We start from the raw sequence: 25649 nt of genomic DNA on the forward strand, positions 1-25649 counted from the left end.
TTATGATGCAGCTTAGTAACACTAGGTTTGTGCGATTTGAGGTCAGATGTGGTGAGCAGTACTCCACAGTATGTACCTTATGACCTTGGGTCTGAGGAGGAATTTAGTTGTTTTTAAACATGTTCTGCTTTATGGACCAATGTCCCCCATTAGCAATGAAGAATGGTATGTCCCGGCCAGAACCGAGATGTTATAGAAAATATGGAGTCAATATGAATTTCAGTTATTCACCATAAACGTCCTTGTAAGGCAAATGTCTCTGGTTTGGGTAGTGTGAGATATTTGTCCCCATTTTACTCCCTGAGCCTTAGACCATTAGGAATCCAAGCCTAGATAAAGCCGTCAAAAAGCCACAAAACCCAGAGAAAACCAGAGTTTGCATCATGTAATCAAGCGACGTTGCCATCTGGATAAATCAACATTTGGACCATCTGAAGAGGATGGATAATAAGCAGCCATTTCCCAGTCTGTCATCAATTGCCATGGACGCCATGTGTCAGTAAATGTCATCTTGAGGTTGATTGGACCACCCAGAGGTCAGCCCATTAACGGCCATGCTGTTTTCATTCAGAACTTCCAGCGCTGTACCCCGACCATGTTCCCCCCACCCACCCCACGGTTCCCCCCAGCTAAGCCACATAAAGACTTCTGATCTAGGGCTGGGGTCCCCGTAAATTACTGTGTTTAAAGGATCCAGAACATGATCAGAAAGGGCCCCTAGAGCAATGGGAAGCAATGGGAACATTGTGTTCCATACAGTTAGTGTACATTCCTCCCTGGAACGAACCATAACAAGAACACTTCAGATGATGACAATGATACCAAGGCACCTTGAAGTTGGTTGGTTTGGGATTCCCTGGCTTGACGTATGCTTGATGCATCTTAAATGTAGAGATTGCGGGGGAGGGGTTCTTCTGGCTCGCTAATTGCTCATCAGTTGTCAGTACAGAGAAACTAGTGCTGTCCAACGCTGTCAGCAAAGGACAATGAATGGATACGATATTTCTTGCATTTCATTTAATAGAGAGAGACCACAGAGACCCAAGAGAAAGAGCTAGATTGCAAACAGGTTTGATCACCAGGGGGCTGTCCAGACTCTCCTGACAGGGGAGGAGGAGATGGTGATGTTTGCCTCTTTAAGGCATGTTTCTCCAGTTAACTAATGGTTGCCAACAGCGCTGTGGTGTCCATTTGTGGTGTCCAGTTCAGTAAAGAGAGAAACACTGACACTACAAAGACAGGAGCTACTAGATACTAGACGATACAGTCTCCAATTGACCAATGGTGTACCTGCTTCTTACACCAATCATTATTTCAGGGATAGGCTAGGGAATTGTACTTTGTTTAAAACTGATGCATTGGTCTAACGAGAGCTTAAATTCACCTACACCGTAATAAATAATAATACATTTTTTAAAAATCCTGTAAAATGTAGTGAAATAGGCTTTCCTTTATCTACTCAGAATGTGATATTATGCTCTTTGTTCATATCCTATTGGTCTGGGACTGCTCGGGACAGGCAGATGATGAGATACATTCTTATTTCTCCACTGATAAGACTATAGATCTAGGATGACACAGTTCAAGATAAAGAGCTCCAGTCCCTAGCAGTCAAGTTAGACAGGAGAATTAGAAAGGGAATTGTGCCTCGCCAATGTGACGTGTGAAATCCCAAACCATTTCTGGCAAATGGTAGATGTCTTGCTTAATACACTACAGAGACTATATCTGTGTCCTTAATGGCATCCTATTCCCTACATACTGCACTACTTTTGACCAGAGCCCTTCAGGGAATTGAGTGTCATTTGGAATGCATTGTAGCTTTAGGGGTGCAGGGTTCAGCCATTATAACACTTTATCTAATGACAAGTGGGGTTTTAATGAAGTGTCAAGCTGTCCAGGCGATGTGATACACAAAGAGTGGTGGCCATCTTGAATGACCGAAGACAGGATGTAGAAGAAAAAGAAACAGTGGTCTATAGGGAGGCCAGGGTGCATTCCCTGAAGTCTGACCTAATGACAGCGTCCTGTCTGTCTCTCTGCCTTGCCTCACACATCTGAGAGAGGGAGGGGGAGGGAACATCTGTGGGGCTCTGGACCACTGCTTAAGTTAAAAGAAGGGATGGGGGGCTGCATGGCGGATGGATTGCTTTTCATTTATTTCACGATGGTGCCCATTGGTTTTAATTATGACTGCCTCTTTCAAGTTGGAAATAAGGCACGGTTCAAAAAACAGTGCTGTCCTTTTCTTGTGTTTTCTCTTTGTGTCTTTGTGACTGGGTGGGTAGGGGGATGGGGACATATGTCTGTGTTTTGGTGTATGTTTATAAATGATGTGCATGTGTGTGTGTGTGTGAGTGCAAATGCTTGTGTAAGGAAGGGGAGGATGGGTTTTTGTGCACTATACAGCTGTGTGTGTGTGCGTGTGTGTGTGTGTGTGTGCGTGTATGTGCGTGCGTGCGTGTGTGCGTGTATACATGTGTAAATGCGTGTGTGGGTCTATCTTCTTTCCCCAGCACAGCTGCAATAGGAATAGATTGATGTGAAACTCAAGCCGGCACTTTAAAGGCGAAAGGCTGGACAGACGTGGTCTTGGTACCAGATGGGGGTTTATAATGAAAAGAGTCTAATCCCTACCCAGGCATCACTTCCATCAATCCAACACTACAAAGTGATTCATAGAGAGGTTTCACATGAAATCCCCCCCACTCTCTCCTTCTCCCTCTCCCTCTCCCTCTCCCTCTCCCTCTCCCTCTCCCTCTCCCTCTCCCTCTCCCTCTCCCTCTCCCTCTCCCTCTCCCTCTCTCTCGAAGACTTGCAAATGTAGCATTAGCTAATATTCAGAGAGCAGCTCGCCCTTTTATCCACCAGGGCCCTTCTCTGATTGAGCTCCAGTTGATGCATTGCAAATGAGTTGCAGCGCCACAGCTAGCTAGTGAAGCAGGCAATGCCTCTGATTTGTATTCAATCTACATGTCACTGCAGGACATGCTAGTTTGGAGGCTGTGGATTCTCTCTCTCTCTCTCTCTCTCTCTTCGTTTTCTTTGCCTTTTTCTTCTCTTAATTCCGCTCCCCAGCCATAAAAAAGTTTTCTTTGCCACAGGTCCTCGTTATTACAAAGACGCAGCAAATTGGACACAGAAGCAATTAAGGGGAGCAGCAGCCTTGCAAGTGTGTTGAGCACAGTCCTTTTCATTCCTCATGTAGGCAAGGCTCTTCCTCCCTCTCTGATTCCACACTCCCACCCTCTTTCGCCATCTCTCTCTTCCTCTCGCCCTCCCTTTCTCAGTAAATCTATCTATCTTTCTCTTTCCCCCTCTCTCTATATATCCCCTCTCTCTCTCTCCCTCTTTTAGTAATAGTGTATGTTTTGCTCATTCTAAGCAACTCTCTGCAGGGAGTATGGGAGGGAGATGGATTTATATGTCGTAGACTTACATCACACTTGCACAATATGTCAAGAATTCAACATGCATTACCATGTAGTGGAGCAAATAGGGTTTGACATAGCGGAATGTTTAAAGTGGTGGTAAATGCAGTATATGAGGTTCTTATGGGACTTAGGAGACAGTGATGTCTAAGGGAACACCTGAGTCTACAGGAGACAATGGGGTATGTTGCCTCTCTCCATTCTCAGCAGTTTCCATCAAAATCAAGGCATTGGGAAGGCAGATACCCTCCAAACCTGAGAAGACATATGGGAATCAATTTCCAGATCTCACTGAAAAAACAACAGGCTCAAATTGTGAAGACAAAACTTCCCTGCTTTCTCTTCCTCTTTTAGGAAGACAACTTCCATGTCCTCTTCTCCCCTCTTCCCCTCTTCCCCTCTTCCACTTCTCTTCTTCTCCTATCATGGAGAGTGTCTCCAAACACAAGTATTCCTGAATCCCCGACGGTGAAATCCGAGGTGCCTTGATGCTGAGTGGAGCTCTGGGTTTGGGTTAAAGGGAGGTTTGGCTTGGCCCGCCTCCAGGTGGGAGAACTGGGGTGTAAACAGTTTACAGATCTGTGTGTGTGTGTGTGTCTGGGTCTGGCAGGTTGGGGGAAGGCTGGGGCTTAGCCTGGAGGAATGTAACCTGAACACCACTTCACAGGGGGAGCATGAGTACGAAGGGGCATTCATGCATATTGTCTGCCTTACAGGAAACGTCCCTCCATGTTCAAGGGGAACCGCGTAAACGGCTGACGTAGGCAGTCAGGGGGTTCTGATGGCCGGTCGGAATGACTTGGCTCTGGGCCGCCGGAGGAGGAGGCTCTGGGCTTACATGGTTAGGTTAGTCCCAGTTCCAGAGAGGTAGTGTGTGTGTGTGTGTGTGTGTGTGTGTGTGTGTGTGTGTGTGTGTGTGTGTGTGTGTGTGTGTGTGTGTGTGCGCGTGTGCATGCGTGCATCCCCATCCATGTGTCTGTAAAACTTTTAGGGGCGGACTCAGCATTATGCATGTTTAAAATCACCACAGTCACGTGACCTTCATTGCATAATAAGCAGGAAGCCGCTGCAGCAGAGAGCAGATCAGCTAGCTGGCTTCAATGCAGGAAGGAAAATGAAGTGTTGGCAACAAAGAGGTTGGAGGAGGAGAGAGACGTGTATCTCCAAGGACACATACCACCCAGCAGATCAAAACACCCAGAGGACGCGATTGATGGGAAGCCACGCTAGCTAGCTAGCTAGCTGCTGCATGATTGAGGTTGAAAGCAGTGGAGGCTACAGCCAACACAGGATAGAATTCCTAATGCTGTCCCTGTCTGTCAGTTAATTGAAGCTGTGTCTCTCCCAAGGGATAGTTGGGGTGTCTTTGAGTGCACCTGTGTCCTATTGTGTGCTTAGCTAATTATCTTCGTCAATAACTTCAACAAAAATACTGTCTTATTTGCATTTTTCGCTTGTTTTGCGGTAGTCTTAGTTTAGCTACTGATGTTTGACAGAGTTTATATCAAACCATATTCATTTATATGATCATGATACCTTGTAAAAAACAATTTTTCCTCTAAATGTTTTTTGTCAATATCGGTTCACTTGGTCACATGGGAATTGATAATACTATCTCCATCGTTTGGACAAATAATTCAATGTAGATTTTAGGGCAAAGAGTATTCATCATATATCCTTTGATTTATGACAATTAACTATATCTGTACCAGCGCAATCACGCGGCACACACAGTTTTGAAGCAGCAGTAGTGGTGGTGCCTGATAGTCATGTCATTCCTCTAACACGTCCCCTTGCCCTGAGACGGGAAGAAAGTCACTCTGTCATTCTGTCTGTCTGAGGACATACAGGGTCTAAGTCAAAACACACACAGCTGACAGTCTTAAAGACTACAGTGAGGGAAAAATGTATTTGATCCCCTGCTGGTTTTGTACGTTTGCCCACTGACAAAGACATGATCAGTCTATAATTTTAATGGTAGGTTTATTTGAACAGTGAGAGACAGAATAACAACAACAAAATCCAGAAAAACGCATGTCAAAAATGTTATAAATTGATTTGCATTTTAATGAGGGAAATAAGTATTTGTCCCCTCTGCAAAACATGACTTAGTACTTGGTGGCAAAACCCTTATTGGCAATCACAGAGGTCAGATGTTTCTTGTAGTTGGCCACCAGGTTTGCACACATCTCAGGAGGGATTTTGTTCCACTCCTCTTTGCAGATCTTCTCCAAGTCATTAAGGTTTCGAGGCTGACGTTTGGCAACTCGAACCTTCAGCTCCCTCCACAGATTTTCTATGGGATTAAAGGTATGGAGACTGGCTAGGCCACTCCAGGACCTTAATGTGCTTCTTCTTGAGCCACTCCTTTGTTGCCTTGGCCGTGTGTTTTGGGTTATTGTAATGCTGGAATACCCATCCACGACCCATTTTCAATGCCCTGGCTGAGGGAAGGAGGTTCTCACCCAAGATTTGACGGTACATGGCCCCGTCCATCGTCCCTTTGATGCGGTGAAGTTGTCCTGTCCTCTTAGCAGAAAAACACCCCCAAAGCATAATGTTTCCACCTCCATGTTTGACGGTGGGGATGGTGTTCTTGGGGTCATAGGCAGCATTCCTCCTCCTCCAAACACGGTGAGTTGAGTTGATGCCAAAGAGCTCGATTTTGGTCTCATCTGACCACAACACTCACCCAGTTCTCCTCTGAATCATTCAGATGTTCATTGGCAAACTTCAGACGGCGTGCTTTCTTGAGCAGGGGGACCTTGCGGGCGCTGCAGGATTTCAGTCCTTCACGGCGTAGTGTGTTACCAATTGTTTTCTTTGTGACTATGGTCCCAGCTGCCTTGAGATCATTGACAAGATCCTCCCGTGTAGTTCTGGGCTGATTCCTCACCGTTCTCATGATCATTGCAATTCCACGAGGTGAGATCTTGCATGAAGCCCCAGGCCGAGGGAGATTGACAGTTATTTTGTGTTTCTTCCATTTGCGAATAATCGCACCAACTGTTGTCACCTTCTCACCAAGCTGCTTGGCGATGGTCTTGTAGCCCATTCCAGCCTTGTGAAGGTCTACAATCTTGTCCCTGACATCCTTGGAGAGTCTTGGCCATGGTGGAGAGTTTGGAATCTGATTGATTGATTGCTTCTGTGGACAGGTGTCTTTTATACAGGTAACAAGCTGAGATTAGGAGCACTCCCTTTAAGAGTGTGCTCCTAATCTCAGCTCGTTACCTGTATAAAAGACACCTGGGAGCCAGAAATCTTTCTGATTGAGAGGGGGTCAAATACTTATTTCCCTCATTAAAATGCAAATCATTTTATAACAATTTTGACATGCGTTTTTCTGGATTGTTTTATTGTTATTCTGTCTCTCACTCTTCAAATAAACCTACCATTAAAATTATAGACTGATCATTTCTTTGTCAGTGGGCAAACGTACAAAATCAGCAGGGGATCAAATACTGTTTTCCCTCACTGTATGTGAATATCTGCGCAAAAAATTATTGACTCATATGATAGAACATGCCCATGTCCATGTCAGTTTTCTGTTTTATATTGCAGCAACCCGCTTGGACAGTTATGTGCCTGTGTTCTGATGTTCTGTTGTTGTGTGGTGATTAGGACACGTTTATTCGTTTGCTCTGGGTTTCACGGGGTCCAGCATGCCAGTCCCCCTGCTGTCTGCCAATCAAGGGAATGCCTGGAATGTGTTAATGCCAGGCGACCTTGTGGTTGGTGGAACAGGGGGAGGGGGGAGGGGCTGGGCAGGGGAAGTTATAAGACCAGGCCTTTCCTTTGTTCTCTTTCTTTTCTTGTGTTACTTGTTGCTCTTTCTTTAAGGGTTTGTTTAGCGTGGGCTATGGCCAGACAGTAGCCTTGTTTGAATTCAATAAACCGTTTTCATTTGAGAACTGAATAACTGTTGTTTTCTCACTTGGGGGTTTTAATTGAAGCTCTCAGGCAAATGGACTTAAACAATGCTTAATAGAAAGATAAATAGGCCTTTATACTAGGGCTAAGGAGCCCTTGGAACACTTGAAAATAACATTTTCTCTCACCGCAATTCACAACCATAAAGCAAACAATTTCTATAGTTGTCTGCTGTTTTTTTTATGGAACTCCTATCTAACCAAATGAATGGTTTGGGCTTTGAAGAGGAAATGGCATGCATTCCTCCATAATCGTAAGAGGTATTTACATATGCTCTCTAAATAATTATGTGGCAACGCTGGAGCATCGAATGAATTTTTCACAAAATAACTTTCTATTATTTACATTCCTAAAATGTAATGTGGTTTACTTACGCAACTGGATGCCGAATCAAAGCATTCATTCTGGGAGGGAGTCGACGCCACTGAAAAAAAATTAGTTCAAAGCCGTAGAGAGGTCATGCATAGGGGTCAGTCTCTCTCGGAGCCTTTCGCTGCCTGCATGAATACATAACCGCCAATTGACTTTCTAATGGAGGGCTTATAAAATATGCAGTTTAATATCATGGGTCCTTTTTTGTTTCCACCCATCTTGTTTTAGTCCATCAGCATCTAAGCGGGGCTGCTGATTGAATAATGAAGAGCTGCCGGCTCCCTTTGGGACCCTTTGGCCCAGCGTTTCGCCTCGGAAATTCAAAATGGCAGCCCACTTCTTTTCATACATAAAAGGGGCTTGAGATTTCCTCTGATTGGATCAAAGCGTTGACCTGTGTTGCCGGGCGACCATTCCAATCCCTTGCCGAAAACCCTTGAGTGGGGGGATCCTGGCTCATGGCTGACACCGGGGAATTGCATGGTGGCCTCTTCTGCTGTCATCTTAGGCCTTGTCTATTTGATGTGACCTTTCACCCTCGACCGCTATAGCGATCATGAGGGAGATCTGACTAACGCCCTAGCAGGGTCTGAATAATAAACTATGTAGAATATTATCTACCTGGATATATGTCCCCAATGCTCCCTATGTAGCTAAGATGTGTCCAAAGGTTATTCAGTTATACAAACCTCAAGGGGCTCTCTTCCTTTGTCTTTCAGGCTATGGCACAAAGGACCACTCTAATGTTGACCCATGGGAAGGAGCTGTCAGAAGATTCTACCACTGGAAGCGGCCCAGTCTGGGCCAATGGGAATGGGTTCTGTCTGGAGAGGTTTGTCAAGGAACCAGGATTGCGTCTGGATGACAATGGGACAAGGGGACATCTGGACCAGTCGAAGACTGACTTTTTCTATCCAGAACTGACATCGGCCATCTTGAAAGTGAGAGGCATGAAGATGTGACGTTCAGTGTCCTCTTTGTTTTTTATCTCACTGTCCATTCACCCTTTTGGCCCCGTTCCAGGACCCATTATTGAGAGCATGACTTTGCATGTTGTAATGTATGTTGTCAACATGTTGATGTATCGTGAGTGTTATTGTTCATATTCAGCTCATTATTGGGTGTAAAGTTGAGTTTTTTCAGTTTTGTTCCTCATATGAACCTTTATTTCCATTTTCATGACAAAATGTATTTCAATTTTGTCAATGAATGTTACCTTGTGGGGGCTATTCTTCAAAGTTTATTTAATTCTTTGTCAATGGTAGACCCCGGTTGTGCAAACTCCACAGTCCTCCAGGGTTGAACATCCCCTCTCAGCTGTGTAGGAGGTCGATATTCCAACGTCCCCACACTGCAAACTAGGCCTGAGCCTCTGAGGATTTTGCAGGGGCGAGGCGGTAGGGTTGGACTGGGTTTAGTTTGGCAGCCGTGAGGGGACTGTGGTTTGGACCGATGTGTCGCTGCTGCATTAACCCCTGTCACTCTTCATATAAGCAGACCATGAGGAATGTTGAGTTCTGTTGGCCCCCAATGTGACATAACCCCTCACTTCCTAATCAATGTACCATTACTATGACACATCTGGTTATAAGGGGTTATGAAGAGGTTAAAAATAGTTCAGAATATTCATGGATACATTGCAGACACAGGGTCTGTAAATCCCTATAGTTACAGTGCATTCGGAAAGTATTCAGACCCCTTTACTTTTTCCATATTTTGTTACGTTAAATTCTAAAATGTATTTAAATAAAACAATTCCTCATCAAGCTACACATAATACCCCATAATCACAAAGCAAAAAACTTTTTTTATTAAAATAAATACACTTTATTCAGTACTTTGTTGATTACAGCCTTGAGTCTTCTTGGGTATGACACTACAAGCTTGGTTTCTCCCATTCTTCTCTGCAGATCCTCTCAGGCTCTGTCCAGTTGGATGGGGAGCATTGCTGCATAGCTATTTTCAGGTCTCTCCAGAGATGTTCGATCGGGTTTAAGTCCGGGCTCTGGCTGGGCCACTCAAGGACATTCAGAGACTTGTCCTGAAGCCACTCCTGCGTTGTCTTGGCTGTGTGCTTAGGGTCGTTGTCCTGTTGGAAGGTGAATCTTCGCCCCAGTCTGAGGTCCTGAGCGCTCTGGAGCAAGTTTTCATCAAGGGTCTCTCTGTACTTTGCTCCGTTCATCTTTCCCTCGATCCTGACTAGTCTCCCAGTCCCTGCCGGTGAAAAACATCCCCACAGCATGATGCTGCCACCACCATGCTTCACCGTAGGGTTTCATCAGACCAGAGAATCTTGTTTCTCATGGTCTGAGAGTCTTTAGGTGCCTTTTGGCAAACTCCAAGCGGGCTGTCATGTGCCTTTTACTGAGGAGCGGCTTCCGTCTGGCCACTCTACCATAAAGGTCTGATTGGTGGAGTGCTGCAGAGATGCTTGTCCTTCTGGAAGGTTCTCCCATCTCCACAGAGGAACTCTGGCGCTCTGTCAGAGTGACCATCGGGTTCTTGGTCACCTCCCTGACCAAGGCCCTTCTCCCCTGATTGCTCAGTTTGGCCGGACGGTGGTTCCAAACTTCTTCCATTTAAGAATGATGGAGGCCACTGTATTCTTGGGGACCTTCAATGCTGCAGAAATGTTTTGGCACCCTTCCCCAGATCTGTGCCTCGACACAATCCTGTCTCAGAGCTCTACGGACGATTCCTTTGACCTCATGGCTTGGTTTTTGCTCTGACATACACTGTCAACTGTGGGACCTTATATAGACAGGTGTGTCCCTTCCAAATCATGTCCAATCAATTGAATTTACCACAGGTGGACTCTAATCAAGTTGTAGAAACATCTCAAGGATGATTAATGGAAACAGGATGCACCTGAGCTCAAGTTCAAGTCTCATAGCAAAGGGTATGAATAGTTTTGTTGTTTAAAAAAAAATAACATTTGCAAACATTTCTAAAAGCCTGTTTTCGCTTTGTCATTATGGGGTATTGTGTGTAGATTGATGAGGAAAAAATGAATTTAATAAATTTTAGAATAAGGCTGTAACATAACAATATGTGGAAAAAGGGAAGGTATCTGAATACTTTCCGAATGCGCTGTACCTATGAATCATTATAAACCGGATAGTTTGGGTCCTGGATGCTGATTGGCTGAAACAGCATTTCAGCCGTGTGTGTATCAGACAATATACCATGGGTATGACACAAAAACACTGGTTTACTGCTCTAATTACGTTGTCAATCAGTTTATAATATCAATAAGGCACCTCGGGGGTTTGTGATATATGGCCAATATACCATGGCTAAGGGCTGTGTCCAGGCACTCCGCGTTGCGTTGTGCGTAAGAACAGCCCTTAGCCATGGTATATTGGCCATAAACCTTAATGCTTAAATATTCCACACCCCCTCGGGCCTTATTTCTTCAGTATAGTTATCTATAACTACCAGCACATGTACCTATGTTATGACATGTCTATTTATAAAGGCTGTATAAACCCTTTATAAACAGTCCATAACAGTCATGGTTACCTTGCAGACATAAGCTTTGTGAATAAAAAAGAAATTGATTTGTGTGGCATTCATCAGGACTCATGGTCTTGATTGGTTCCCATCAAAGCCATTGTCCTTTCAATGGAACCCATGTGCCAGTGTCGCCAAGTCCTCTCAATACATCTGCACTGTATTATTGTGGTCTGGGAATGTCTCAAAATTCAGACTTCATTTAGGTCCATATGTGTACCGTACAGCCGACCCCTCCCATCCTGAATGTCTGTAATGGATATTATATGTACAGGACCTAATGCATCAAATGCACTGAGTGATATTTCACAGTTTCACTATTTCAAGCACTTTATGTCCTAATGTTTGTTTAAACACCACATCCAGTGTGTCAAATGATCAAACGTTTTCTTACTCGTTATCCATTCATCTCAAAGGTAAAAGTTATACAGTGACACAGAAACGAGGCGAGACTGACGATACAACACTGTTATAACTGCCTGTGATGCTTGTAATACTTAGAGCTGAATCTACACGTGAGCGTGTCAGATGCGCCAGGTTAAAGCTCTCACAATCCCAGTTTCCCGAAATAGGTGCACGACTTATCCTGGTATTTCAGTAAGGATGTGTCTCAAATGGCACCCTATTTCCTATGTAGTACACTACTTTTGACCAGGGCCCATAAGGCTCTGGTCAAAAGGAATGCACTATATAGGGAATAGGTTGCCATTTGGTACGCACTCTAGGAGGCCCTGTTTTCTGGTGGGTGGTGCTGCTGCTCCATAATGTGTGGCTGACTGTGTAGACTGGAGTTGTCCTAAGCTGATCTGTAGTTCTCATTCCTTGAATGCAGACAGGAACGCTATTCTCTGGTGTCAGCACTTCTTAAAGTGGGCTGCCGGAGCTTCAGCACTTTCCCCAAAGCCTAGGAAAAGAGTGGAGAAAATCCGGTTAAATCCACAGAACTCTGGAATGCATTTTCATTAAAAGGCGTTTGTTTGAAGGGATTGTGTGGTCGAGGGAGAGCGAATATCAGAAGAGATCAGATTGAATGGCTGATTGCTACGTACTTTAGTCGGTGAAGTAGTGTTAGAGAGAGGAGGGCGAGAGAGGAGAGAAATTACCTGACCAAGACACATTTATTTGGCTGCCTGGTTGCCAACAAGGTGTTAAATATACAGTAAAATATAAATCCCAGTTTGTGTGTGTGCATGTATGTGTCTGTGCAAGTGTGTTAACTCCTGTACCGCCAGATAAAGCCACCATCCGTCGAAATCTCCTATTACTCAGTCCCCACACGTCCCCTTATTTCTTTATTTCCCCTTGTCTCTCTTTCCTCAAGAGGTAATTACAATCAAAGGAGAGGCAGGGCTTATCGCAATACTGCTGCCCCCATCTTAGGATATGTCTGGTAAGGTGGTGCTGAAGACGTGGAACCCCCCCTCCCTGTCCACTGTGTGTTACTCTAGCTGTTTTTTCTTTTTTCTTTCTGTTACTCTCTCTCTCTCTCTCTCTCTCTCTCTCTCTCTCTCTCTCTCTCTCTCTCTCTCTCTCTCTCTCTCTCTCTCTCTCTCTCTCTCTCTCTCTCTCTCTCTCTCTCTCTCTCTGTCTGTCTCTCTCTCTGTCTCTCTCTATTCAGCCCTTTTTTACACCAGCCCCCCAGCCAAAACGAAATAGCACCCAAAAGGTGAAAACAGACGTTTGAATTGTTCAGTTCACACAGTTCCACCCCAGTATGCGTCCCAAATGGTACCCTATTCCTTTTATAGTGCACTAAGTTTGACCAGAGACCCACTGTGTGTTATGGATGACTGAGCCCACACTCCAATGAAAAGGTAATGATTTGGTCTTCGCCATGCCTCAATAAGCACTTGTGCCACCACACTGTCAGGGTCATTGAGGTGAACGTGTGGAGCTTTTTAGATGAGCACAATCCTCACACTACTTCTCCTTCCCATTCCTTTCCTCTTGGTTGGTTGATTCTCCTCAGGTTGGATGATTGTGGACCACCCCTTGATGAAAGAGATAAAATGCCTTCTTGCTCTCTCAATCAACAGGAACGACCACGCCCCCCACACACACAGACACTTGCACACACACACAAACACACACACACACACCCCTCACATCCCAGTCAGGGTGTTCCATTAAAACCAGTTGCACCAGTGGTTTATGGTCAGAGCGGAGGGTAATGTAAGCTGAGACCCCGATGCCATTATGACTGAGAAGCTGCTGCAATCTGCAAGCCAGATGAGCCTCAGCCTCTCGCTCCTCTCCTCACTATCATCACGTTCTACTCCCCCTAGACCTCTGGGTTCCTTCCATCAATCTCAGCTGCAGAGAGAGAGAGAGAGAGAGAGAGAGAGAGAGAGAGAGAGAGAAAGGGAGCTGGTGCAGATACTGCAGAGAGAGGGAGGGAGGGAGGGAGGGAGAGAGAGAGATGGAGGGGGAGAGGGGGTGGTGGGGTATTCAAATTTTTAACAGATTTGGACACCCTCTGTGCTTGGCTGACAGCACTGGCATATGAACACACACAAACATACACACACACATATGAACACACACACACACACACACACATGAACACCCTCCCTATGGTAATCACCATGGTAACAGAATGCACAGAACAGAACACAATCGGGCCGGGGTATTTTTACGTTTCAAAGGGATGGAAAGAACAACAGGGATGACAAAGGGAGGAAGAGAGGAGAGGCAGGGAGAGAGATAGAGAGAGAGAGAGAGAGAGAGAGAGAGAGAGAGAGAGAGAGAGAGAGAGGGGGGAAAGAGGGGGAGAGAGGGAAAGAGGGGGGGAGAGAGAGAGAGAGAGAGAGAGAGAGAGAGAGAGAGAGAGAGAGAGGGAGAGAGAGAGGGCGAGAGAGAGAGAGAGAGAGAGAGAGAGAGAGAGAGAGAGAGAGAGAGGGAGGGAGAGAGGCTGAGTGTGAGCAGATTGAGGTGTGTGTGTGTCCAAGGTTGTTGCCTAGAACTGTCTGAATAGGGGGAGGAGGGAAAGAGAGAAGGAGAGGGTAGGGCTTGACAGAAGATATCAGAATGGGAAACGACCTTGGTTAGAGTGAAACAGCTAAATCCATAATGTCTGTGTATATGTATATATACATGTTTTCTCTCTCTCTCTCTCTCTCTCTCTCTCTCTCTCTCTCTCTCTCTCTCTCTCTCTCTCTCTCTCTCTCTCTCTCTCTCTCTCTCTCTCTCTCTCTCTCTCTCTCTCTCTCTCTCTCACTCTCTCTCTCTCTCTCTCACTCTCTCTTTCACTCTCTCTTTCTCTCTTTCACTCTCTCTTGCTCTCTCTCTTTCTCTCTTTCACTCTCTCGTTCTCTCTCTCGCTTCCTTTATTGTGTATTTCACATTTCATATTTTTATTTCTCGTTTGTTTTTCTAGTAATACATTGTTATTGATTATTGCATTGTTGGTTTTGAGTTGGCAAGAAAGGCATTAAAACTTGAAACTTGAAAATTGAGAGCTCACACACACACGCACACACACACACACACACACGTGTGCAAGCACGCTGAGCCCCTCTGCCAATAACAAGCCATAAAGCCCACATCTGGCCCACTTCTCACCACCACTTTATAGGACATGCCAGTATCTCATGCTGTATCTTACTATAACCTGTATTTGGATGTTGGATGTAATCCATCAACAAAGTGAATATAGTGTACATTCATCAGTGTTTTTACTACATACCAGTATAGAAATAAATCCAGATGTTGACTGTGATGAAATACTGTACAATACTCTAAATAAACACACACACACACACTTTTGTTTTACTATCCTTGTGGGGACCAAAACTTGTATTCCCTTCCAAAATTATATTTTCCCTAACACCTAACCCTAAACCTAACACCAAATCCCTAAACCTAAAACTAAACCTAAACCTAAACCTAACCCTAACCCTAACCCCTAACCCTAACCCTAACCCTAACCCTAACCCTAAACCTTACCCTTAACCCTACCCTCATTTATAATCCTAATTGTAACCCTAAACCTAACCCCTAAGCCTAAAATAGCCTTTTTCCTAGTGGGGACTGGCAAATGTCCCCACTTCTCCGTATTTTCCTTGTTTTACTATCCTTGTGAGGACTTATTTTCCCCACAAGGATAGTAAACCCCCGTTGTTTTCTGAGAATGGTTGGAGCCAGAGAAGATAGGCCTGGGTAATAGGAGAAATGCAAGGTTGTTGTTCTGTCTGAGGTTGACTGTCTCCATACCGATATGCCTGAAAGATGATTTGATGACTTGTCTGTTTTGCTGCCAGGTTATCCCCGTTCCTTCTCCTCCTCCACCTCATCCTCCTCTTTCTCTCTCCTCACCCTGGTAACTTACTAATTTCTGTCAGCTGTTTTTCTGTCATTTAGAGATACACCAAATCACATTATTTTTGTCATGGATTATGTAGAGGCAATACGTTTCAGAGAAGAGAAAAAAAAGATCAAAGATATTTCACAATCACCTACTAGTGGGGAAGGAGGGAGGTGGAGGGGAGTGTGTGAGTGTGTGTGCTCGCGCTTGTGTGAACACGCGTGTGCACACACGTTAATGTTTATGTAGTGTGAGCGTGTCACTCATTTTAATGATGAAGACCCTGTAATAAGTGAGAAAAGAGGTCTATGCTAGATAGGCTTGCAGATAAAAAATGGCTGATATGGCCAAAGAGTCTTGGTCATGCCAGAGATTATTATGTCTTCTAGAACTATCAACTTCAGAGTTTCTCACTTCAAAAGAAACATAATTGATTTGGCAAGACCCTTGGCCAGGTTCTAGGATTCACCTCACCAGTAAATGCTTCTGGTCATCAAATAGGCTGACCTGCAGGGGGTCCCAGCTTCTTAAGACATGGGGATGGGGGGGATACACACTCTCTTACATTTTCAGAGAGGAAGAGAGGGGGAGAAAAGGGGGATAGAAAGTAGAAAAGATGGAGTTCCACCCCAAATCTGCTGTCGAATACTTTTTTTGCCTTTCTGAGCTTCGGAAGCTTACCCCAGCTCCATCATACCCACCGACCCCCCCATCGAAAACACATACACACACGCACACATACATCCCCCCCTTCCTACACAAACACACACCAAAAAGACCATCCACCCCCTGCTAATGGATATAGGAAGGATCCATGCTCGAGAGTGTCACAGTAGCAAAAGCCCATCAACACCAGGCATCAGCGGGGTCTCTGAAGCGGAGGTGGCTATAATGACGAGTGTGTGGCGGAGGATTTGAAGCTGTCACTTTGTAATTACCTCAACAAATACAGGCTTGGATAGGGAGGGAGACGGGGGGGGAGAGACCAGAGTGACTGAAGCCAGCTAAGAGGAAAGCTGTGGTAGAAAATTGGAAGTGACAGACCAAATAACACCGCGTGGGACGTAAATCATATTTTTTTCTTCCTCCATCTTTAAAGACATTTTGTTAGTGTTACTTCAAGGCTTTTCGTGGCGATGGAGGGAGAAGAGCTGAGCTGAGCTCTATCCCTCTCTGAAACGAGAGAATATCCCTCGCTTTCATCTCGGGAAAGAATCTCTCACATCCCTTCCTTTGATGGGCTAGTCTTTGGTGTGTGTTCTTATCCTCTTACAGGAGGTGTGTGTGGTGTGTATTAGGTCTTAGACGTGACACACTCTGACACTGACACGCCATGATATCACTTCCTCGTTGAGGAGGACGGGGCTCAAAGTGTTGACGGTGCTGTAATGGATCTTCTGTAGCCAGACAAACTCTGTGGGCAGAAATTGATCTTCAGTATACCAGATCTTCTGCAGCCAGACAAAGTCTTTAGCCAGAAGTTGATCTTCTGTAGCCGTACAAACTCTGTAGCCAGAAATGGATCTTCTACAGCCAGACTAAGTCTGTAGCCAGAAACTGATGTTCTATAGGCATACACGCTCCTGAGTGGCGCAGTGGTCTAAGGCACCGCATCGCAGTGCTAACTGTGCCACTAGAGATCCTGGTTCGAATCCAGGCTCTGTCGCAGCCGGCCGCGACCGGGAGACTCATGGGCGGCGCACAATTGGCCCAGCGTCGTCCAGGGTAGGGGAGGGAATGGCCGGCAGGGATGTAGCTCAGTTGATAGAGCATGGCGTTTGCAACGCCAGGGTTGTGGGTTCGATTCCCACGGGGGGCCAGTATAAAAAAAAAATATGTATTCACTAACTGTAAGTCGCTCTGGATAAGAGCGTCTGCTAAATGACTAAAATGTAAATGTAATACAAACTCTGTAGCCAGAAACTGATGTTCTGTAGCCAAACAAACTCTGTAGCCAAAAGAACAGTATGTACAATGAGGAACTGGGCCTTGAATGCTCATTGGCTTAGCAAGTCTCTCGTAGTGGATCTTCTGTAGCCACACAAACTCTGTAGCCAGAAATGTATCTTCTGTCGCCAGGTTAAAAAAACATGGTGGACGAGAGAAACAATGCCCGTTGGCTGAGCGAGTCTCGGGCAAGACTTCAAGGACCTTGTTCCTCTTTTTCGTTTTCCACGCCTAATGGCGATGCCCACTTAGATTCATTGTGTAGGCGATTACATCACCATCCTGTGCTTAAGCTCTTGGCAGTGTTGTGAAGGTTCTAGGACAATGCTCCTGTAGGACATGAAAGCATGTTGCGTGAATGGAACATCAATCCCAAAGAAACGGCCTGTTTCCTTGTCTGTGGCCATATTTCAAATTCGGTAACAAAATGGCCCTGAGTGATCTGAGATGTGTTACTCAACCCCCCATTATTTTCTATGTGTGTGCGGGGTTGTGTGTGTGTGAGTGTGTGTGTGTGTGTGTGTGTGTGTGTGTGTGTGTGTGTGTGTAGATTTACACGTGTGTGAGTGTGTGTGTGTGCTTTTATGCCTCACTAACCTGCCCGCAGCGCTGTACCTCCAAAGTGTTTTATTTTCTCCTCATTTATTTCTCTCTCTCTCTCTCTCTCTCTCTCTCTCTCTCTCTCTCTCTCTCTCTCTCTCTCTCTCTCTCTCTCTCTCTCTCTCTCTCTCTCTCTCTCTCTCTCTCTCTCTGCTCTCTCTCTCTCTCTCTCTCTCTCTCTCTCTCTCTCTCTCTCTCTCTCTCTCTCTCTCTCTCTCTCTCTCTCTCTCTCTCTCTCTCTCTCTCTCTCTCTCTCTCTCTCTCTCTCTGTCTCTCTGTCTCTGTCTCTCTCTCTCTCTCTGTCTCTCTCTCGCTCTCTCTCTCTCTCTCTCTTTCTCTCCCTCTACCAGTGCATCTCTACCGCTGTGTGTCTGGCCAGAGTCCAGCTATAGATTGATTGTTAATTAAGGTTTGTAAGCGATGCATGGTTTTGCCTCCAAATACTACACCAGTGTTCTTTCACATTCACCAGTGTCCATGTTCCATTCCATTGATATTAGTGATGGTAGTGACTGATAGCGCCCCAGTCTGCCTTCACAATTAAATGCCTGTGGCTGGTGCAGGTACTCAGATATAACTTGCACACACATGCACACATACCCACACCTGAATGTATATGAAATCACACATATGTGCACTTACACAAAGACAAATGTCCAAATACTCAAACTGAGCTGTACACAGCCATATGTACACACACATTAAAACACAAATGCAGACGTATACACACAATACTGTTTTCAAGTATATTTCCATTCTCACAGATGTGCTTTGAGACACAACACGTGCAAAACAAAGCCCTATATTTTAACCCTCAAAGCTCTATCCTCTCTCTCTAGAAAGCAGAACCTATTGGTCAATATTCCAGTAGATATCCAGCATTCAGTGTTTGTCCTTCACTCAACATCTCATCTAGCACCCCCCATGGCAAATTGGATTTTTAAACGGCTTCCTTTTGATCATTCCCTACGCCCTAATTGACTGAAGTTTTTTTCCCTCCCCTCTCCCTCACTAGAGAAGCTAATGAAACAGAGAATCTGTAAAAAAAATGGTCTCTATAGCAACTCTAGCAGTGATTGTACAAAGGACGAATGACAAGTGTTTAAAGGGCTTGAGGGGTTTTTAATGTTCAGTTTTGTTTTCACTCTCTCATCGGCTGAGAAGGTCTCGGGAGACACACGAATGAACAACAGCCACGGAAAAAACCCTCAGACACTGAGAGAGAGAGAGAGAGAGAGAGAGAGAGAGAGAGAGAGAGAGAGAGAGAGAGAGAGAGAGAGAGAGAGAGAGAGAGAGAGAGAAACTCGTCCTTGGTGATCAATGTCTGTGCTATTGTCAGTTATTTCTCCTCACAAGTACGAGAGGGGAGAGTAAAGGAGACAAGTATGATGCATTGCAGTTGTGTACAATGCTTAGGCCTGTGCAAAAGGGCAGTTTGCAGCAATGATAAATGCACTTGTCTTGTCTGGGAGAATATTGTGTACTAGTGTAAACTACCTAGATATCTGTGAGATGGAGTATTTTAGCTAACAGGTCATGCACTTTTGATCATTCCCTCAGAATCTTGCTTTGCCTAAGCCCCCCTTAATACGAACTAGTGCTTGTCTATGAGTGTCTCCTTGTTGACACAAGTACTAATGTAGGTGTCATTATAGTACGCTTTGACATAGAGGTTCTTGAACTGAAATGTCACCTCACAAGTGAGCATGTGTGAAAACTTACGAACTGATGTGATCTTATGAACAGTTTCTTCTGAAATGACATAATTGAATATATTTATTTCTTCTAAAATGGCATCCTTAAATATAATGATTGTTAGTGTGCACAGCATTACAGTAGCTTCCCATACAAAAAGTATAGTACATGAATGAATATCAGGAGCGTTGCTAAAACCAAGGTGAGAGCTGCTAAATTCGTATGACCCGTATGATTTACGATGGGATATTTACCTGTTCTCCATAGGTTGACAAATCTGTTTTTCTTACTGCAAACATTCTAATCCCCTCCACTGTTTGTAGTGGGCATGTCCCTCATAATTTAGCGGAGTTGACACTCATAGTGGTTGTCTCGATGCTGACTTTTTCTTTGTGATTATGTGTATATTGAATATGGATCTGATGAATGTGAGTGTGTACAGTATAGTATGGATCTCGTAATATATCTTGATATTGATATACATCCATTGATATAGATGAATTTGAGTGTGTACAGTATATATTCCCTCATGCTTTTACTGACTGCACACCAACAGAGAGAGAGACAGAGAGAGAGAGAAAGAAAGAGCGAAAGCAGACCCAGAGATATATACACCTGTCCATAATTACCTCCAGCAGGTCAGCCTCCCCATAGCCTCTATCACCAGAATCCTCCAACTAACACCAAGTCAAACTATCAAACCCCTTCTTGATCCTGTCTTCCCCCCTCTTTCTTTCTTCTCTATCTTCCCTCTTCTTTTCTTTTTACACAGAGCAGACCTTGATGTTTTTCCAATAATTGGCAGCAGAGGTAGCTTTTTTTCTTATTCTCTCTCTCTCTCTCTCTCTCTCTCTCTCTCTCTCTCTCTCTCTCTCTCTCTCTCTTTTCTGCTCTCCTCTTTCTTTGGAGAGATGAATAGTTGGCCGGGGATCACGCTAGCCACCACAATGGGGCGTCGGGGGGGGGGCATGGTGCCAGGTGCTGTAGAGCTACACGGACAGGACAGACACACAGGACAGCCAGACAGGACAGCCAGACAGGATAGTCAGACGGACAGACAGACAGACAGACAGACAGAGAGAAGTGCAGATGGTGTGTATGGGGCAAGGGGTGGGCCCCGCACAAGAGTCAATGGCAAATAGTTGTGGCTGAGTCCGGTTTCACATTACTTATACTCTCTCTCTATCTCCGTTTTTCCTCTCTCTCTCTCTCTCTCTCTCTCTCTCTCTCTCTCTCTCTCTCTCTCTCTCTCTCTCTCTCTCTCTCTCTCTCTCTCTCTCTCCCTCTTTATATCTCTATCTCTTAATCCCTCTCCCCCTTAACCTTTCTATCGCTCTCTCTCACTCTGTCTTCTGTTTGTGCTCTAGACTCCAGATCAAGTGCAGCAGGTTGAAGGTGCAGACTGAGGCACAGACTGAGCTGAGGCCAGGCAGCTATAGCAGCCTGGTAAACCTTCCTAAGGTAAACATATCTTCCCCATGGAGAAACCCTGTTTAAATGTTTGAGAACTGACTGGAGTTCAGTGGAACACTTCAAATCCCTCTCCCCCTCAACAGCCCTTGTTCAAATATATATAAATATATATATACGCTGTAGCCCCAGTCAGATGTGTGTAAGGCTAGAACAAATAAATTGAGGTTGTGGAGACAAAAAAAGCGAGGTAGGTAAAACAAATGAACAAGCCCTCGTAGCCCAAACATATCCAAGACCCCTGTTAGTTTTCAACCCTTGCATTTGACACGTTTGCGGAAATGTAGTTAGAAGAGGATGGGAAGGAGGCAGAGTAACTATTACTCCCATAGCCTTGATCAAAGACTACTATTTTAGCAACTACAACATAACTGACAGAATGTACACATTTATAATACATGTTGGCCAACATTTGATGAAAATAAAGTGTTGATTATGCTAGCTTTCTCTAAAACATAGTCATTCCATTTTAAGGCCTTAAAGGCCCAGTGCAGTCAAAAACGAGACTTGTGTTTTATATATATTTCCACACTATGAAGTTGGAATAATACTGTGAAATCGTGAAAATTATGATAATTCCCTTTTAGTGTAATGAGCTGTTTGAAAAGACCACCAGAAATGTCAGCCTGTTTTGGTGGGATGGACGTTTTGGCCTACCATGGAGACATCTCCAGTCTGTAAATTAGTTAATAGACCAATAAGAAAGATAGTTCCAAACCTCTCTGCCAATAACAGCTAATTTTCTGTTTTCTCCTCCCCACTGAAACCACTCCCAGACAGTCCTAGCTACATTCTTGCTTGAGAAGCTATTTTTGTTTCTTTTTTACCATTTTAATTGAAAACCATCACAGTAAGGTATTTAATTGTTACCCAGAAATGATTTGATATTGGGATAAAAACGGCTGCATTGGACCTTTAATATACACTGAGTGTACAAAACATTTAAAAAACATTATGCTCTTTCCATGACATAGACTGACCAGGTGAATCCATGTGAAAGCTATGATCCTTTATTGATGTCACTTGTAAATGAAGGGGAGGTGACAGGTTAAAGAAGGATTTTTAATCCTTGATAAAATTGAGGCATGGATTGTGTACGTGTGCCATTCAGAGGGTGAATGGGCAAGACAAAAGATTTAAGTGAACGGGGTATGGTAGTAGGTGCCAGGCACACCAGTTTGTGTCAAGAATTGCAACTCTACTGGGCTTATCATGAATGGTCCACTACCCAAAGGACCACGTGACACAACTGTGGGAAGTATTGGAGTCGACATGGGCCAGCATCCCTGTGGAATGCTTTCGACACCTTGTAGAGTCCATGCCCTGACAAATTGAGGCTGTTCTGAGGGCAAAAGGTGGGGTGCAACTCAATATTAGGAAGGTGTTCTTAATGTTTTATATACTCAGTGTATTTTATTGTTAAAGACCATGGTTCCTATTTCAACACAAGCAGAACTTTTTTTATCCCTCCATTGCTCAAAATACTTGGCATATGACTCTCACCTGTAATACATTTGCCGTATTTGAAGTACGTTCAGAGTATAATTGGCCCTGTCTGATTACGAGTCCCCCGGTCCACATTGCTCATCATGCCATCTGTGGGAAATTCTTCCTTCATCATCTTTCTATCTCATTTCTCAAGGTGTTTCATAAACGTGAGAACTGTAAGGCATTCATCCACCGCCGTCACAAACACCTGTGTTCGTGTTGCTCGTTCTGATATTTCTTAATTTCTTTCTTTTTATTTTCTTGGATTTGTGTGTGTTATTTTGTATTGTTAGGTATTACTGCACTGTTGGAGCAAGAAACATAAGTATTTCACTGTACCTGTGATAACATCTGCAAAATATGTGAATTTGTTTTCTCTGTGTACTCCTGTTCTGCATCATAAATTCACATTGTTTCCCTTCTAAGCATCCAGTCAAAATGTCTGAAATCATTTAAATGTTTTCCTCTTCAGACTGTAGACTAGGCATCCATTTTAGGAGGAGAAAAAAAGGACACCAGCTGTATTGTTTCCACATGCTGCATGCAGTCATGCGTGAATCCCCGGCTCCAGCCATATGTTTAACATTATATGTACTCAATGTCAGAGCTGAGAGCAGTCAACAGAGTTATGCTCCTTCTTCCCCGTTGATGGTGAATCACACTGGGCCTGATTCACGCCCTCTCCTTATGGTTTGTTGTCGTTCCTTCCCCATTAAATGCTGAGCTATCACTCATTACGTAGTGTATGTACATCCAAGGTAAAGTATGATAGCATGGAATAGGTATGCTGATCCAAAGTAAACTTGAAAATGTAGCCTTGGTTTTGGTGACATCACTTTTATTCTGAAACGATACGAGTCGGTTGTTTTATTGTGAAGCACCTGAATATTACCATGATGCACCTGCGTGCTAGCATCCAGGAGCAATGCTAATCCAAAGGTAAACTATGTCAGCTAGCATTAAAAGGCAATGCTTAAAACTATGCAATGATAACATCAAACTTGTAGGCATGATAAACCAAATGTTTAGCATACAGGAGTGTTCAGGTAGGTGTTGTGGCATGCTGTATACAACTTTTTGGATAGCATGCTCACTATGCTAATCCAATTAACTACACTAACCAACAGCTGTAGCATTCCATTTTAGCAGCAATCTCTCTGTATGCTAACGTTGTGCTAGCACAAATGTGGCCTGTTGGCTTAGTGAACGCCCAGAGCATTACCACTATAAAGTCATAATGATTAACAGTCTCATGATCTGAGCCTATTTCTTTGATAAAACATTATCTTATCAGGTTACATAATGGCAGAATGGCTAACATCAAAAGGTTTAGAGTACGTGTGACAGGACATGAAGCCATAGGTAGCTTTCTTGAGGGCAAAATACCTATTGACCAGGTGCCAAATCTTACTTTTTTTTTTACCCAAATGGAAGATAAGAAAATTAGAGACAACGCCCTTGGGCCTTTGCCCATATGGTTATTGAGGCTCAAAGTTTTAAGAGGTACATTTTGTGAGGAAGTTAATTTTGACATAGTGTTAGCAGTGGGTGCATAGGTAAAACTCACTCCTGCTGGAGTGAGGCAAATATATTCAACTAAATAAAAGGAAGTTACAGACTTAATGTGACCACTATGGAAAAAGTGCTTAGTTAAACTCAGCTAATGGCTCAATTATAACAATATCGCTAATTAGCAAAGAAAAATGCTAATGCTGTTAACACAAGGGGGTCAAACTGGTTTGCCTGTTTAGCTTGAATGTTAAGTTCTGAGTTGTTAGAAAATAATTCTAAGAGAAGTCTCATGTTGTTGCACCATAATAATAGTCATTATTTTCACTTTTATGTGGTCCTCCTACAGAGAAAATAAGCCTGATCTTTGCCTTTGTGGTTGCTCCAACTGTTCACTCCCACCTCCCACACAACATATTATTCCCAGCAACACTGTTCACTCCAAAGTTTACACACAGTAAATAATGATATGCCCAAAGCAGTTAGCAGTTAGCCGGCTCTCAGTTTCCTGGCTGGAGTTGAGATGAAATGGTAATTTTGACTTGAGGAGGATTTCAAAGGGATGGCCTCCACTTTTCATCTCCGTACATACCACGAGCTAGCTCGCTCGCCGACACATTCATGCTGGGTTCTGAATAAAAAGGTGGAATTTGACATTTTTCTATGAGTTTTCTCTCCCTTTTCTGTCGTATCCCTAAAGACGCTAGATGTAAAGATGGAAATATCTTCCTCTTTAGATGTTTGTTCTGATGGTCACTTTTTAGGTAAACATCTTCCCCAATGCGAGACCGATAGATTGATGTGTCATTGTTAAAAGATGGTTTCCGCCAGGCATTTGAATAGATAATATTATGCATTTGTTATGAATCTCTTCATGGGATCAAAGTTCATCTTGAGCGCAGTTGCGGGTATAAAAATATTGTATTCTCTCTCTCCTGCTATTGTTGTATCAAGCTTTTCAACAAGTAAAGGATATTTGTTGAAAAGCTTGTCAAAAGAAACATTGACTGACACATCTCATCCTCCCTTATTGATGTAGTATTGACTGTAGTGTTTAAGTTTGTGTGTCAAGTAGTTTTATGATTACAAGATCTCCAACTGCCTGACGTTCTTTACAATCCGTTTACCACCTAACTGATGCTCATTTTAGTTCTGTATGCAAAACATTATCATCCTAATTACATGCACATGTAATTCAAAACATTACGTGTGTCTTTTGTCTTAGAGCTACCGGGTTCAAACCCAGTCAGTCACAATAGCATCCTGGGAGAATAACGGAGGAGTAATAACCTTTGGGGTATCTGACTGTTCCCCAGTCAGCCTATTTATCACATACCCTGCCTAGGCTTTAGCTCAGCAGGCTAACACAGTCTTCTGGCATACAGGAG

The sequence above is a fragment of the Coregonus clupeaformis genome, chromosome 30 (genome assembly GCF_020615455.1).
Source record: "Coregonus clupeaformis isolate EN_2021a chromosome 30, ASM2061545v1, whole genome shotgun sequence".
NCBI lineage: Eukaryota > Metazoa > Chordata > Actinopteri > Salmoniformes > Salmonidae > Coregonus > Coregonus clupeaformis.